The sequence below is a fragment of the Rhincodon typus genome, chromosome 26 (assembly GCF_021869965.1).
Source record: "Rhincodon typus isolate 14 chromosome 26, sRhiTyp1.1, whole genome shotgun sequence".
NCBI lineage: Eukaryota > Metazoa > Chordata > Chondrichthyes > Orectolobiformes > Rhincodontidae > Rhincodon > Rhincodon typus.
This window is the reverse complement of record NC_063357.1, coordinates 34,313,542-34,329,581: the sequence shown is the minus strand read 5'-3', so window position 1 is coordinate 34,329,581 and position 16,040 is coordinate 34,313,542.

Genomic DNA, 16,040 nt, shown 5'->3' with positions numbered 1-16,040 from the left:
CTTGTTGACTTTTTAAACTTTTTTCTTTATTTGTTCATGGGATGAGGGCATCGCTGGCTGGGTCAGCATTTATTACTCACCTCTAATTGCCCAGGGGCAGTCGAGAGTCAACCACATTGCTACGAGTTTGGAGTCACATATAAGCCAATCTAGGTAAGGCTGGCAGATTTCCTGCTCTAGAGGGCACTAATGAACCAGATGGGACTTTTCCTGACAGTTGACAATGGATTAATGGTCAGTTTTGACCATTAAGAGATTAGACTCTTAATTACAGATTTTAATTGAATTCAGAATCCACTATCTGCCATGTGGGATTCAAACCTTGGTCTCTGGATTCATAGTCCAGCGATAATACTGCTAGGCTGTCACCTCTGCTTATTTTTAAGCAATCATCGTATACCTTTTCAAAAAACTTATGGATTCTGATTCAACAATGGTTTGAGGAGGAGCATTCCATAAGCTGACAATTCATGCAAAGAAATCGATTGTTTGTTCCTTGCCTTCAGGGCAGTAAATGGTGCATAGCACTGAACATGTAAATAGAAGAAATTCTTTAAAAAGAGGGAATTTTACAGTCTATTTTCAGAGAAAAAAATAAGAACACAGCAGACAGTGTCTTTGATGTGATATTTTAAATGCCTGTGACTGCAGATAACAGGGACCTTTAGATTAGGTTTAAATTTTTGGAGCACAGCATGTGGTGCTGATGTTTAAATGATAATTTACTGTTGTGAAATATCATTTTTAATTTCACTGCAGCAAATTATCACATCAGGAGTTAGTGATGCTATCAGCAAAGACCTCAGAACTCATGTCTATTTAGCCCAAAAAATAATTTAAAATGTCAAGATATTTAAGGAAAAATATAACAAAGTTTCCTCAGAAAGCATTTCACTAAAAAATTGTTTTTAATTATCATGAAAGGAACTGCCCATAAATATATAGAATATTTGTATATAGACCTGCAGTTGTGAGTAAAACTCTAGAGTATCCGCACAAGGTGACCATAATTTTCAGAATTACTTAAAAATTTAAAAAAACTAGGTCAAATAGTAAAAATTTCACTGAGGGGTGGATGATATATATCTGTCACCTTTGAAATTAAGCGTGGCATAGATTGATAAAAGTATCTAATACATTTGTAAGTTTTGTTCACCTGGGATTAAAAGCTTTGGGTCAAGTCCTGCTACAGAACACAGTAAACTGCTGCCCATTAATGAACAATAAACCATATGTTTTAGGCTTTTATTCCGGCCTTCTTTTTAGTGGCCAGTGATTTATTCAGTTTTTGGTGCTTTCTAAGAATAATAAAGAAAATTAAGACCTTGGTGTTTCATGCTATTTTCAATATATCTATGATGTTGAACCAGTAATGTTACTCATTTGAGTCATGTGAACTACAGCAGGTCCCATACAGTTGCTTCATACCCTGGTTGGGGCAGCTGCCATTTCCATTCAGACCTAGAACCTTCCTGCAGTGAGCACAAGGGTGCAGCCTGAAGCTCATTGTAATCAATGCAAATAAGCTGTTGAAGTACCTAAAATCCATTACTTACACTCCCAATAAGAGTGTTTTCTATGAAGTCAAGGAGACATAGCTGTTACTGGTAGAGGTACTTACTGCCTGGAGAAGTTGCAGTTATTTGAAGAACAAAAGAATTCAAAGAGATTTGATCTGTCAACGCATTGCCTGAAGTAATGTTGGGTACAGATTCAGTTATAACTTTCAAAAGGGCATTGGATATAAACTTGGCAAAATTTGCGGATGTATGGGGAAGAACAAGCGGGTGTGATTAATTAGCATGCTTTTTCAATGTTGCATCGCTGACACATTCACCTGAAATGCCTTTTTCTGTGCTAGGTAATTCTATAGCAAAGGATATTTTGTAGCTGTTGTTAAATGCTGTATCATGATTACATGGAAAAAAGTCATGTAACATATGTGCAGAGATTTGGTTTAATCACCAATGGAGGACAACATTAAGTCCTGGGCACCACATCTCAGAAAAGATGGTTTGGCTTTGAAACAGATGCAGATTCACCAGAGTTATATTTAATAAAGTTATATCATGAGAACAGGCTACGCAGACCAGGCTTTTATTCCAATAAATATGCAAAATTAAGGCGCGATCTAATTGAAATAATTAAGATACATAAAAGGTAGATATAGTGAAGCTATTTCCTTTGCTGGGGACATTCAGGAACTTAGAATAACCTTAAAATTAGAATTGGCAGTTTTGGGATGATGTCAAGAAATGTCTGGCAAAAAAGGTAGTGAAATCTGGATAATTGCCCCAGAATTGGTAAAGGCCCAATCAAGTGAAATTTTCAAAGTTATGATTGGTTTTGTTCAGTAAAAGTATTACAGCCTACAATCCAAGCTGAATAAATGACGTTAAGGCACAGATCAACTATGATCTAATGAAATGACAGACTGGACTTGATAGATTGAATGATTTATGTACTTCTGATTGTTTTTGACATCTGAGACCCTGGGCAATCACTTGGATATTCTCTTCCTCTCTTCCATTATGCATTCCATGCTCTCTATTATATACAGGAGAAGCAGTAAAACATAAAGTCTCCATAGTCCTACTCTCTCATTAGATGGACACAACTGGTGATTTATTTGATTTATTGTTGTCACATATATCTAAGTATAGTGAAAAGTTTTGTTTTGCGTGCAGTACAGAGAGATCATAATTTCCAAGTACATTCAGATAATACAGAGCGAGGCATACAAAGTTATGGCTGCATAGGAGGAGTACAAAAGCAAGATCAACATCAGATTTGAAATTTGGGAGGTACATTTAGCAATCTAATAACAGCAGGGAAGAAGCTGTTCTTGAATCTGTTGGTATGTGTGCTTAAGCTTTTATATCCTATGCCTGATGGAAGAACTTGGAAGAGATTACAACTGGGTTGGGAAGGGTCTTTGATGATGCTGGCTGCCTTTCTGTAGCACCGAGAAGTGTAGATGGAGTCAGTGGATAGGAGGTTGGTTTACATGATAGCCTGGGCTGTGTTCACAACTTTTTATAGTTTCTTACGATCCTGGGCAGAGCAGTGCCACAGGTTAAACCAGTAGTAGTTTAGCCTGTGGGTGACCAGATGAGGAGAGAGGTTGAGTAGAAGAATCCTTCATAGTAACCTCAGCAAGTGCAGAAACTGAACCATGCTTTTGGTATTATTCTGCATCAAAAACCAGCCATCAAGACAACTGAGCTAACCAATCCCCGAGGCGAAGTAGTGTAGAATAAACAAAGTCAAGCAACAAAGAGTGGGGTATTACAGCTGTCTAAGCAGCAAAGGCTATGGTGAGATTTGAAGCAGAATTGTGTGAAAAGTCCCATGAGGCCTATCTCAATATTGGGTATATCTCGTGCCATCTTTTATGCTTTTGACAAATAGTGAGATGCGTTTTAGCAGTAATTTGCCAATAAAGTGGCATTATTGTTTGTTCGAAGCCTTGTTAATGGGCAAACTTGCTAATTAATGTTTAGGTTCCTATCTATCAAATGTGTTCAACAAACTAGATGTCAAGGAACCCCAGTATGGAAGTCAAAGTGGGCATGTGGAGACCTCAGCTCACTGCTTCGAAGGACACTGAATATCTATATCTCAAAGTTTATTCCATGGGCACCAATCAGAAGTACCCCACGTCCACAGACATTGGCAAACAAAATGCGCCAGAGTCAGGGATGACATGAGATGAAAGTTGATGGCACAGCTATTACTTTCCGTGTAAATATTCTGAGTAGGCTGTGCAGAGGGCTTGCAGTGTTAGTGGTATCTAGGGTTGAGATGAGTGCGTGCAGTGTTATGGTGTCTGGGGTTGAGATGAGTGCAAGCAGGGATAGTGGCGTCTGGGATTGAGATGATTGACAACGAGTGATGGGAGATATTGCAGGTAACAGTGAGAGAGTTAGAATGTGAGCCTATGGGAGGTGGGTGCAATAACAGAGAAGAGTGGTTTCGAAGTATCAGAGAGAAAGTGGTGGCACTTACATTGGTGAGATGAAGGACAATGATGTTCTTCCTACAGTGCTAGGGATTTCTCCAGATAGCTGAGACTGCACTGACCTGGGTGGCAATGTCTCACCAGACTGGTATGCTGTGTGCTCCACTGCTGGGCCTGAGGGAAGAGGAAATCCTGCCTCTGCACCAAAATAAAACAAATAACTGTAGATGCTGGAAATCTAACACAGAACCAAATTGTTGGAGAAACTCAGCAGATTTGGCAATGTCCTGAAGAAGCGTCACTCGACTAAAAATTTTAACTCTGCTTCCTTTCCACAGATGCTGCCAGACCTGCTGAGTTTCTTCAACAATTTTTGTTTCTTCCACTGTACCTTCCTGCCCAGAGCTGGGTACCATTTTCCCCTTATTGGCCATTTCTGTGGCAAAAGTCAGGAACCATGCAGTGCATCTCTAGAATGACAGTGCTTGCCGAGGCGCACAATGAGATTTTAAAGATAGTGTGGGCGCGAAAGGTAGTGTCCATTCTGGGAGACCTGCTAAGTTGTAAGCTGTTCCGGGGATAATGCATGGAAAGTTGAGTCTGTAAACAGATGTGAGAGATAAGGGTGGGGTAGTTAGTGAGGTGCATTTGGTAAGATGAAGGAGAAAATTCACTCGGCCTTGAAGTGAAAATCTTCAAAACAACTCAACTTAACTCCAAGTTAGCCAAAAATACATAACATTTAACACATAGTATTTAAGAAGATAAACCCTTTAAGAACTTACTAGCCTCAAAGAAGAGGATGCATGCAAAGAATTTGCTTTATCAAATTAGCTGCAGAAGAGCGATGCTTGATTGTGCACAAAGACATGATATCAAGATCACCTGTCCAAGTAACTTGGCCTGTTGCTGTGTGGGATACCATTGCGCTCAACTGTTAATGAGGTGGATGTACCTCCTCAAGTAACAGCTTGATCCAGGGGAGGATCCAGTGCAAACTTAATTTGTTGATCTTCACTTTGGCTAGCCTGGTGTCTCAGATGATCTGAACGGATCATACTGACATGGTGGGAACCTACAGATCCCACACAGGCTGACTCCAACATCAGTATTTTCCCTTCTGGAGTGAGGATCAGAGCTCAGATCTGTTTCATGGTCTTGAATTTGTCTCCAGGGAGGGAAAGTAGGCTAGAGAGGGTGGAGTGTGTAACCATACACTCATTCTGATTTTCACTGGGGCACTCATGTTATTGGCCTGGAGATGGGCTCACTGGTTAGATAATGATGTTGAGTTAGCTGTTGAAGCTGAAGCCTTTCAGTATAAAGGAGCAGCAGGCTGCAATACTGTAAAGGGTAGGCAACAGAGAGGCATCTTAAAAAGGGAAGTGCCCACTTTCTTAACTCTTTGTACATCTATAGATAGGATATATAGAATAAGTCCCCACTAAGGCAGGAGAACCCTTTCAGAAGGCAGCCCCCAGATGTACCTAAACCCAAGTAAGGACTCTGGGTTTGCCCAGAGCTCTAACCATCCAATTTGCATTGGAATGCTGCCTCTGGTTGTTAAATTGGACACGGCCACCTGCAGGAACTTGACCTATTTTCAAAGCAATCTGTCCAGAGATGTTATTACACTACCACTGTGCCACAAGAGGGACCTCTGCAAGAACTTGAAGGCTGACTGGGAAATCTGATTCAGCAATTTTTAAGAGACAGTAAGAACTGCCAAGGATAGAGTCAGAGATAACACAGTGTGAAGCTGGAGGAATACAGCAGGCCAGGCAGCATCAGAGGAGCAGGAAAGTTGACGTTTCGGTTTGGGACCCTTCTTCAGCAATTTTTAATTTGTCTCCTGTGGCCCTTATGAGTCATGTTAGCTACCCGCAGCAAACTTCCAAAAAGCCCCACTGAACCTTGATCCCATTTTTGTGAAAATGACCTAGAGGCTGAACAGATGGGCTGTTTTTTTGGCCCAAAATCCAGCCTTAAATATCAACAATTAACTGTGCATTGATTCATCATTCTAGCTAGCATGGTGATGAAACGTCTGAACAAAAACAAGCCAGCTCAGCGAGCAAGTCAACAACTTCACCCACAACCCGAGCTATAAATCTCTGCCAAAACTTTAAATGTGCATTGGTTCTATTTATTAACTGATAGCAGGGTGTTATCAGGTACTGAAAGTCCTTAGAAATAGATGTATTCATCCCTGCTCCAATTGTCTAAAAGACAACTATGTAATTGAATGTGGACTGTATACGGACTGTATATAGGTCTGAGACGCTCTTTGTATAATTTCTTGTTTACACATTGACACTGGTAAAGGGCTGTTTTGCTTTGAATAAATCTAAAAGGAAATAAAGATTGATTCATGTCTATAATTCAACCAACTGGCTGTCAGAATTTTACACTTCCTCCAGGGATGCAATCTTTATCTCTGGTTTTAACCTCTTGTGCTGGACAAGAATGGGGTGTGTTGGTGTAGGGGTGAATGTGGTTAACTTGCAGCTTGATACACTTAAACCAGGACATTTCTGATATAGCATGATAATGACAACATTATTTCCTTACACTGTCCTCTCAATTTTCCACCCCTTCCTCACACAACCCAAATCCTGACAAACTGGGGTATATTCCAATCACTGAACTCAAGATTGACAGGATCAGCTTTGTCACTCTCCTGCATTTACATTAACATTAGGGAATTTAGCCATTTCCAAGCTGTATGCAGTATACCCTTTAACAGTTCATTGTGAAATGTATCTCCTGACATATTTATTTTAGTTGAACAATATGATTGTTTATGTGCCAAGAAATATTCTCCTTAACTGCTTTTTTTCAACATTGAATTTTATTGGGCACTAATTTGTAATTCCTGAAGTGCGTAACACACAATGCCATTGCCACATCCCCTCACTGTCTGCAATTTTCTGAAGATTCCTCTGATAGTCATCCCTTCTCCTCCATTGCTACATATCAGCCAGGTGTGTCTGAAGGACAGCCTTATTAAAATTTTGGACCCTTCTTTTCTGCTTTCTTCGAATGCCCTGCTGTTGTCTTCTTTTATGTTTCTGCCCAATTCTCCCCCAATACTTAATAAGTACTCCCAGAGCTCACAGAAGCCATCTATCATAGGAAATTGGCAAGGAGAAGTCTTAAAAAGAAAAGTACTATTTGTTGCTTTCCCATTCTTCCATTTAATTCTTTTTAGCTATTTTAGATTTTAATAATACACTTATAAAACTCGCCACCCAGCCATCTCTGTCCCCTGAATATTCTGCTCCTGTGTTACGTGGGCATTGGGTTCAGTCCATGCCAGTGGGTATACAGAAGAGCTGACTGTCAGGAATGCATTTCAGTGTCATTGTTAGAGTGGATCAAGTAGCAGAAGTCTTGATTTAGAGATGCAATGCTGGAACTGATAGAAACTCAAACTGAAATTTCCACATATATAACATCTTTCATAAACTGAGGAATCCCCAAAGCACTTCACAGCCAATAAAGTACTTTTGAAGAAATCATCGTTGTGATGTGGGAAATGTGGCAACCAATTTGACACAGCAAGCTCTCGTAAGTAGCAGTGAAAGAAAAGGCCAGATGACTATACATCACTCCTTTGGTACTGCACTGATCTGTTAGTCTAGATAATGAATCAAAGTCTCTGGAGCGATACAGTGAGGTGCAACACTTGGTACAACATTTTAATGGCATGTGAGAATGAAGGCATTGTTCTGTCAAAATGACAATAAACTTTCTGCAACTAATGTCATTCTAACAAGAAATAATAATCTAGGGATTATGATTATGATATCAATATATAAACCATACTTTTGTCCATTTTGTACAGACAGGCATTAGTAACCAGGTCAGCATGTCTATTCAAGTAGAAATGGGGACTGTCATCCATTAAGTATTTGTTCATCAATATTGCAAATATCATTTTCTTGGCTAATATTCTTTCTCTGAAAGGAAGTAGCCATTAAAATATAATAGTATTTACATTTAGTTTGTTTGTTGTATTATTCAAACTTTTTTCACTTTGAAGGATACTCTCACCTATTGTGGCCTATATTCAATGACACTGTATTTTCCCAAATGGTCAAGTCTGATCCTAGATGATGGATGCCAGCCAGCTATTTGACTGTCAAGATTATTGCAGTTGAGCACAATCTCCTTCTCACTTGATGTCCATGTATATGCATATACGTTGCCATATATACAGACACTTGCCTTTAGGGCCACTAAATAGTAAACAGAAATAGCTACCTGTGCTAAATCTTTTCCCTCCCTCATTCAGGAATGTTGATGCTATTCATAGTGCAGTATTTTTTATGCACTGTCACCTCATTCAAAGTAGATGTCATGGACAGAATTTATGTGTTCCTTTTTACTTATGATCCATGTGTTTGCCCAAAAGGAGTTTGTATTTTCTTACTGTCAGAATAAATGATCTCAGTTAATACTGTCCAGCAGCAAGCTTTAGGTGGCTTTTAAAATATTGAAGATTACCTTTTTCCACAGACTTACCCCAAATGTTTAAAATGTGATATCTTACTCACTTGTCTCACATACACTATTACACACACGGGATTAGATACAAATGCAGGTACAGCAATACTATATGATATATGATTATCTGTCTCTTTTTGTGGCAGGCCTGTGACTTTTTTGTTGGGTTGATACTTCATTTCAAATGAAGGTCTTTTAAAGCAGAGGATTGTCAATAAACTTCAAGGTTGCTTATAGTAGAATTTACCATAGATTGTTCTCAGGTGAACTTGAAGTTGGAGCAGATTGGGTGACTTCTTCTCCCATTTTCAAACTATTGCTTTGTATTACCTTGACTGCTTAGATGACATGATGCTGGTTCAATGATTTCTGATGGAAATCACTCTCCAGAGCAGCATCTTGCTGTTTTAAAAGTAGCAAGAAGAAAATTACTATCTCTCAATGTGACCTTTTATATGTCCACACTCTCACCAACAAAGGGTGGTTAGGTTAATTGTACACCCTGTGTAAAGAAATTCATATCTTGAGAGTTAGAGACAGCCAGTGTTTTTGTATTTGAAAAGACCCATTCAATTGATAATATTCTTTTAAATTAGTTCCAGATAAGGGCCTCGGGTCAACATCAGTTTAAAAGATTCCTTCTATCCCTATTCAAGATAGTGGAGTGGTTTCAAGCCACAAAAGAAGTCAGGTGATCCTCAGGTGGGCATATTTTTTACTACCCTTAAAAATATAGAAATTAGTCTAAAAGTACTGGAACATTATACAAAGCAGGGAATGCAAGCTGATCCCTTTGTTCTCCATGGCTCAGTATTTTAAAGTATATTCTCCTAATTCTGGTGATGTTGTAATGTTCTGAAAGAAATGGTGTTTTCCTTTTCTCTATAAGAGCTTATCAAGTAGGCCCTGCTGTTGCACTAATTGCCACACCTTTATCAACCTTTAATCCCTTGTTAAGTAGATAGAGCCCCTTTTAAAACAGCAAACAACAGAATTTCATTGGAACTAGTTAAATGTTTGTAAACTAATATTCAGAGCCAGTATTCAAGTGACATGCTACAGCAATCAAAGGCCTCTGTTTTGTTTTGTTCAAAGATATTTTTAATTGCTCAAGAAAGACAGCTTATAAAATAATTAAAATCATGAAGAGTTTTTGCATACTGCAGCTGACTAGTTCAGCACAAACCACAACTTGTTTCTGTGTAGCAGAAGGTGGTAAAATAACTGTTTCTGACTTGTAGCTACAGGCCTCCCTCAAAAGGCCAATAAGATTATTAATAATAGCCTTCACACCACAATGAATAAAGTGGTAAATTGCAATGATATGAAATAAGCCCTAATGTTATTACTATAGTAAACAATCAAAGTGACCTTTAATTTGTGGAAAGAAGATTGCCAATATGACCTCAGGCTTGGATGGCAAAGGTCACCTTGGACAGATGGCATGTTTCAAATGACAGATGTAAATTAGCTGAAATCTGTTAATGACAGTCTTGATCCCATTTCACAAGACAGTTCCTCCTGTTGGCTGCGAAGGTGAAGGATCCATTATTCATGTGGACACAGTTACCAGATACACACTTGTTAATTTAATGTGAATGGTTCATTTTCTGAAGGCAACCTGGGATGTGATACATGGAATGGATATTTTGTTCTTTTATAATTTCCCTTCAGCAAATAATTATATTAGGAGACTAGGGATTGGTGAGAATACCAAAATGGTAAGACATGGAATGCTTTTAATCATGTTTCTTTATTTTGACCTTGCTATGGATGAAGGACTGAGCACTGATGCAGATTATGATTTTATTTGCTGAGCTCAGATGATATCAAAGTGCATAACAGCTTTTTAAAAATGCAATTAATTAATTGAAAGCAAAGTTGTATGCTATATTATGGTCCATTCCTCCAATAAACCTGAGCCCATTCCAAAACTCTGTCACCCTTGTGCTAATTTGCATAAGCCTTGTGAACCCATTGTCACTGTGTTAAAATGACTTACTTTGTCTTGTGGTCCAGTAACTCTTCATTTTTAAAATTATCACCCTTCTGTCTGAATCCCTCCATGGCCTTATCTTGCCCCTGTGATTTCCTCCAATCCTTTAATCCTTCAAAAACTCTGGGGAGAATCTCATAGGGGTCTATGAGATGATGTTGGCAATGGTGTGATTTGTAGCAGAATTGGATGAGAATTCCTGCCAGGTCCACCTTGATGTCAAGAGCAACTCCTTCATCTTTTGTGCTTTCTAAAAGTAGCATGGCAAGATTCTCACTAGGCAGCAGTGAGTGCTAATTAAGAGGGATTACAGCTTTTTAAACTCCTTGCTGATGTCACAACTTGCCTCATTAATATTCAGCTTTTTATATTACCAAACTCGCTAAACAAGCTAGATGTCAAGAAATTGCAAGATGGAAATCAAAGTAATGAGTTCAGATTACGATTTGCTCTGACTGATTTCCAGGTTGCCTATGATTAAACTGCAGCCAGGGCATGATGCACAGGCACAAACTGCATCTGCCAACCCCTCACGATCACCATGGCAGCTCTCTGCTACATGGGTGGTGGGGGTTGGGTGGATCATTGCAAGGGTGGTGATTACTGCAAGAATGTGATTCAGCAAGTTAGTCTTAGGGATTGGGGCTGCCGGCTCAAGGGAAAGGAGGACTGCGACTGTGGAGGCTAGCCATGATATTTGCGAGGGGAAGATACAGCTAAGGAAGGCTGGGAATAGAATCATGCTAAAAAGGGGTGCCATCCATAGTCAGGAGCAATTGTCTTCAAGAGGGTGGGAACCATTGAATAATCACTCTGGCATGGTCACTTCATATACTGCTTCAATAATTTTTTTTATTCCTCTCATTTCGTCTATGTCTCAGTGTAGTCCCTGGTTCTGCAGTTGGGATGGAGGGAGCCTGCTTGGCATTGGAGCCTATTGGCCCTGGTGAATTGGTCGGGTGACACCCTGAACACTTGTCCCTGGACAGGCCAGACATGCCAATGGTCTTTCTTGCAGAGGCTAATTAACTCACCTTGACTTGAACTTCCAAAGGTCAAAAGGGTGGAGTTGAAGGGCTAGCCACTACAGAGTGTCCTCAGTGAAGACTACTAGCATCACCGTGCCTCCAAGTGAAGATGATGAAGCTTAAGTGCTCACCAGGTTCCCTGACCCCTGTCACCACGTGTTCACACCAGAGGACCAAAGGCTGGAGGGGATGGAGTGTAGATCTGTGAAGCACTCTAGCAGACCCTGAGGATGCAGGACTGGCTCTCCATGGCAGCGTTCAACTCGTCCATGGAGGCAAACAACTGTCACATGATTTGCTGCACTGCTGCAGCTTTTGGGTGATGAAGGCCCTTGTGTGTCACATACCTGTCTGCTGCTCACTTTCTTCCCTGTGCATGTACATGAGGTTTTTGCTTGCCTACACCACTGAGGCCCTCTCCTGCCTGGGGCTGAACAGGTACCTGGTCTCCAACAATCCCCCATGTGCCAGTATCACAGTGAAGTGCTCACCAGATTTTATTCTCACAGTCTTGAAGTGTAATGTACCCATCAGGCTATCTGTATCTGAACTGGTGTGGAGTGCAGGAGGCAGTCTTGCTGCCATTTTCTTGAGGCCTCGGTAATTTGGTCCTCAGAAGTCCAGTATGTGTCTTCTGGGGAAGCTGACCATTCCTATGCAGATGGTGATGTTGGCAGAACCTGCAAGACACAAAACAGAGAAGGCATTATGGCCAGTGGTTAGAAATGGTATGCAATGAAAGAGACTGACAGTGGGCTTAATGTAAAAGTTGCAGTGGAATGAATTGATATTTACTCAGTTGTCAAGACATGGGTGTTTCTGCATCCCTACAGGAGCAGTTCTGGACTTTTCCTGTGATGGCCAGACTTGTCTCCTTGTATAGATTGAGGAACCAGATGTTGGGTGTCACCCACCCGACCTATATGACTTCCTTCTGAACTATGTTAGAAGCCTTCTCCTGTAATGAGAAAGGTGAAACTGGAGTACAGTTGTTAGTACTGGTGCAAGTGTTATAGGTTGGCAAAGTGCTCCAAGGAAGTGAGCAGGTAGCACTGATGACATGCACACTATGTAGTTTGAAAGGTTGGGCCTGGATGAGAGTGAGTGAGTTAGAACAAGTGAAGGAGGGTTTGCAGGCCATAGTGTAAAATAATGTATCTTTATATTTTTCTGTGTTTTATTTGTTGTGGATTGAAATTGAAAATGAACTGTTTTAGAAATCAAAGATTGCTGAGTGATAGCTGCACATTTTGAAGGCAATTAACCTGACACTCACTGTAGGTGCTGTTCGAGCAGTAGTGGAAGCCTAGTATGCAGTTGAGCTGGAGCCAGGGGGTGTATATGAACGGAGCTTTGACTGGAAACAAGTAGATGATTGGTCTGTGGACTAGTGATAGGTTATTGACGACAAATCAGCTTGTCTATTTGATTGACCCCAGGCAGCTGAACAACTTCATGGTGTGATGTTTTGGCAGAAGTCACTGGATCTCTGCAAAGGCAGGGGCTGTCTCTTTTCTCAGCAGTAAAAAGCATCACAAGTCTCAAGGTAGCCAATTTATTTCCCCTCATTGGTTGCTGTAAACTGTAACCTTCAGAAGCAAGAATCCTTCATGCCCTGCCTCCTGCAAACAGGTGAAATTATCTGGAAAAGGAAGATGGAGTAGCAGCATTCTGACAGGAAAGTTTGGCCTCCAAGAAATAGTGTTCCTTTCCTTGTTGTAGCACTCTACTGATGAACAGATCAATCGATTCATTTGGCTGTTGTCTGTAGGTCATCAGAATCAAACTAACAAAATGTTAGTTTCATGTGAAGTTGATTCTCCAATATGTCTCACTGTTTAGAACAATTTAGCTGGATCTCAAGTAAAAGCTTGTTGTGTTGATTATGTGTATCCCCTTTCTTTTAATAGCTATCCTTATTTTTGTCACTTCCTCATCTGTTCTATGACTGTTAAATCTAAAATCCCTTGCTCTGTCCTTTGTTTCAAAAGCTTAAATTCAGACAGGACATCTCTGGCCTTCCAATCCAGATTAGAAATTTGCTGATCACTTTCCTAATATTCCCTGTCATTTGCAAAATACAATAGATGCGTGGAGATATATAAACTTTCTACTCTGTAAGGAGACTTGTCAGTGCAGATGCTGAGTGTCATTTACTTTTCTTCTCCTCTGCAATGTTTTCGATTGTGGAGCTTGAGCTTTTCTTTGAAGTTTCCTGTGCTTTTTTCTTTTACCATGGGAATGGCACCCAAGAGCCTTGCAGCTTTCATAACCCAATTCAGAACCAATCCACTGCTTGCAAATACCATCAAACCAGCCAACTCACAAACCAAGTACCCACTGTTCAGCTGGTACTGCTTGTAAATGATATGTTTTTTCTTCTAGCATTCCCAAGTTAATGCAACTATGTATGGCTCGTCTTAGGCTTTTTTTTTGTAGTTTTCATGTTCCTGTCACTACCTTCGTTTTAAAAAAAATCACTGCTGAACACCATGTTGCGTTCTTGAGTTGGTTTGTAAACACAAATTGCGGAATCTTGTAGGAACCTGAATGGTGTGAATTATGGTGAGGAGTCTGGAAAGGCCTGTCTCAACACCAGGAGCAACTTGCTGTACCTTTTATCCATTTGGTGTGTGTTGAGGCAAGTTTCTCACTAGGCAGCAGCGAGTTGCAAATTAAGGGAATTAGTGCTCATTATACATGTTATCAACAGCTCACCTGATTTATGTTCAACTTCCTATCTTACTAAATGAACTTAAAGTTGAAAATTCTCAACATGGAAGTCAGAACGGGTACGTGGCATCTTCAAAACACCAGGGTAATAACATCACCATGGGCATTGGCCACACAGAGCCCAAATCCACAGATATGGGCGTTTGATATGTGCCAGCCTTTAGAAATCTTCATGGCACAGCTTAGATCCACTTATAGGATGTTTCTGCTCTTCAATGCTACACCTCAGGCTGCACTGCAATTTCAATGTAATGCTGCTGTTGTAAGGACACTGTATGCTCGGGGCATATACAAACTCATGGACTGGACCAAAATGCATCTCTGGGATACTTTTTGCTGACAGAGGGCTCACTCACTCCAAGCCTAACTGGGTGCTCACAGCATCCCTGCTTGACTTGCCTTGTCTCGCTATTTTGTGACTTGCCCCTCAGACAAAGATGCCAGGCTCTAAATATTGCTGTATTGCCAGGTTGCTCAGCACAGACACTAAATCAGGAAGTGTGTCATGGTTGTCAGCAGTCCTCAGTCAAGTCAGGAGAGAAAGTTTTCACTCAAGAGGTCCCAGCACAATAAGTCATTGGCAGCCTCCAATACCAGTAGAGGGATTTGAGCACGGTCAGTCTGCCACTTGTAGTGGTCAGAGGCAGGACACTCTCTACATAAAGAGTGAAGATCTGAATAATGGACAGCCCACAAGCCGTCTTGATTCTGTCTGCTCTATTGTAGTCCGTTTCCTTCCTGGAATGAGACAGAGTCAAGTACTAAGGCAGATAAAAATGGATGGCACAGCTGTTATTTGTGTTGCAGGTGAGGAGATGGTCCGGGCGAGTGTGAGGAGATGGTCTGGGCGAGTGTGAGGAGATGGTCCGGGTGAGTGAGTAGGCAGAGCAGAGGACATGCAGGGTTAGTAATGTGGGATGATTGGGTGGGTGAGAACAAATGAAAGAAGGTATGGTAATCATGACAGTAGTAGAACTTGAGCCTATTTGTGAGATGGCTATACTAGCTGTGATATAGTGAGTTTTAGATATTAGAAAGAAAATGGTGGTACTTATGTTAGCAGAGTGAAGGTGATTGACCTTTTTCCTACAGCGCTGCACATTCCTCTAGAAGGCTAAGACTGCACTGACCCTTGGATTAGGTTGGCACGATCTGGTGCCATGGCCTGCACTGCTAGTATGGGGTAAGGCAGATGTCCCCTCTGTGCACCGCCCCCACATAACAGATGCCTGCCTACAAGGTGGAGTGTCAAATTTCCCTTGTCTGCCCATTTCAGGAAACATGCAGTGATGTGGAGGTGCTGATGTTGGACTGGGGTGGACAAAGTCAGAAGCCACACGACATCAGGTTATAGTCCAACAGGTTTATTTGAAATCACAAGTTTTTGGAGTGCTGCTCCTTCATCAGGTGATGGCAAGCCAATCGGCCTGTCAACACTGGGCTGATGCATTCACTTCTGGTTTCACCAGCCACTGTCGCACATAAACCTTGGAAGCCCACTGGAGAAATTAGAGGGAGCGTAGCACAACAGCTTTCTAATTATGGTCTTGGCACCAAGGATGCTGGTCAGTTCTGGGATATTTGCTGAGTTGCTAGTTTTTTCCAGAAATAGCATGGAATAAGATGGAACTAGAATCAGGCAGGAGAAGAACTATTGGGGCAATGGGTGTAATTAATGTGGAGAGCTTAGTAAGATATGGTGAGAAAATGTGCTAGACCTTGCTGTTAAAACCCCTCCAAAAAACTCAACACAAGTCACACTTAGCAAGATAAATGTAAGATTCAGTCTAAAGTTACAATTCTCATGTGGGAC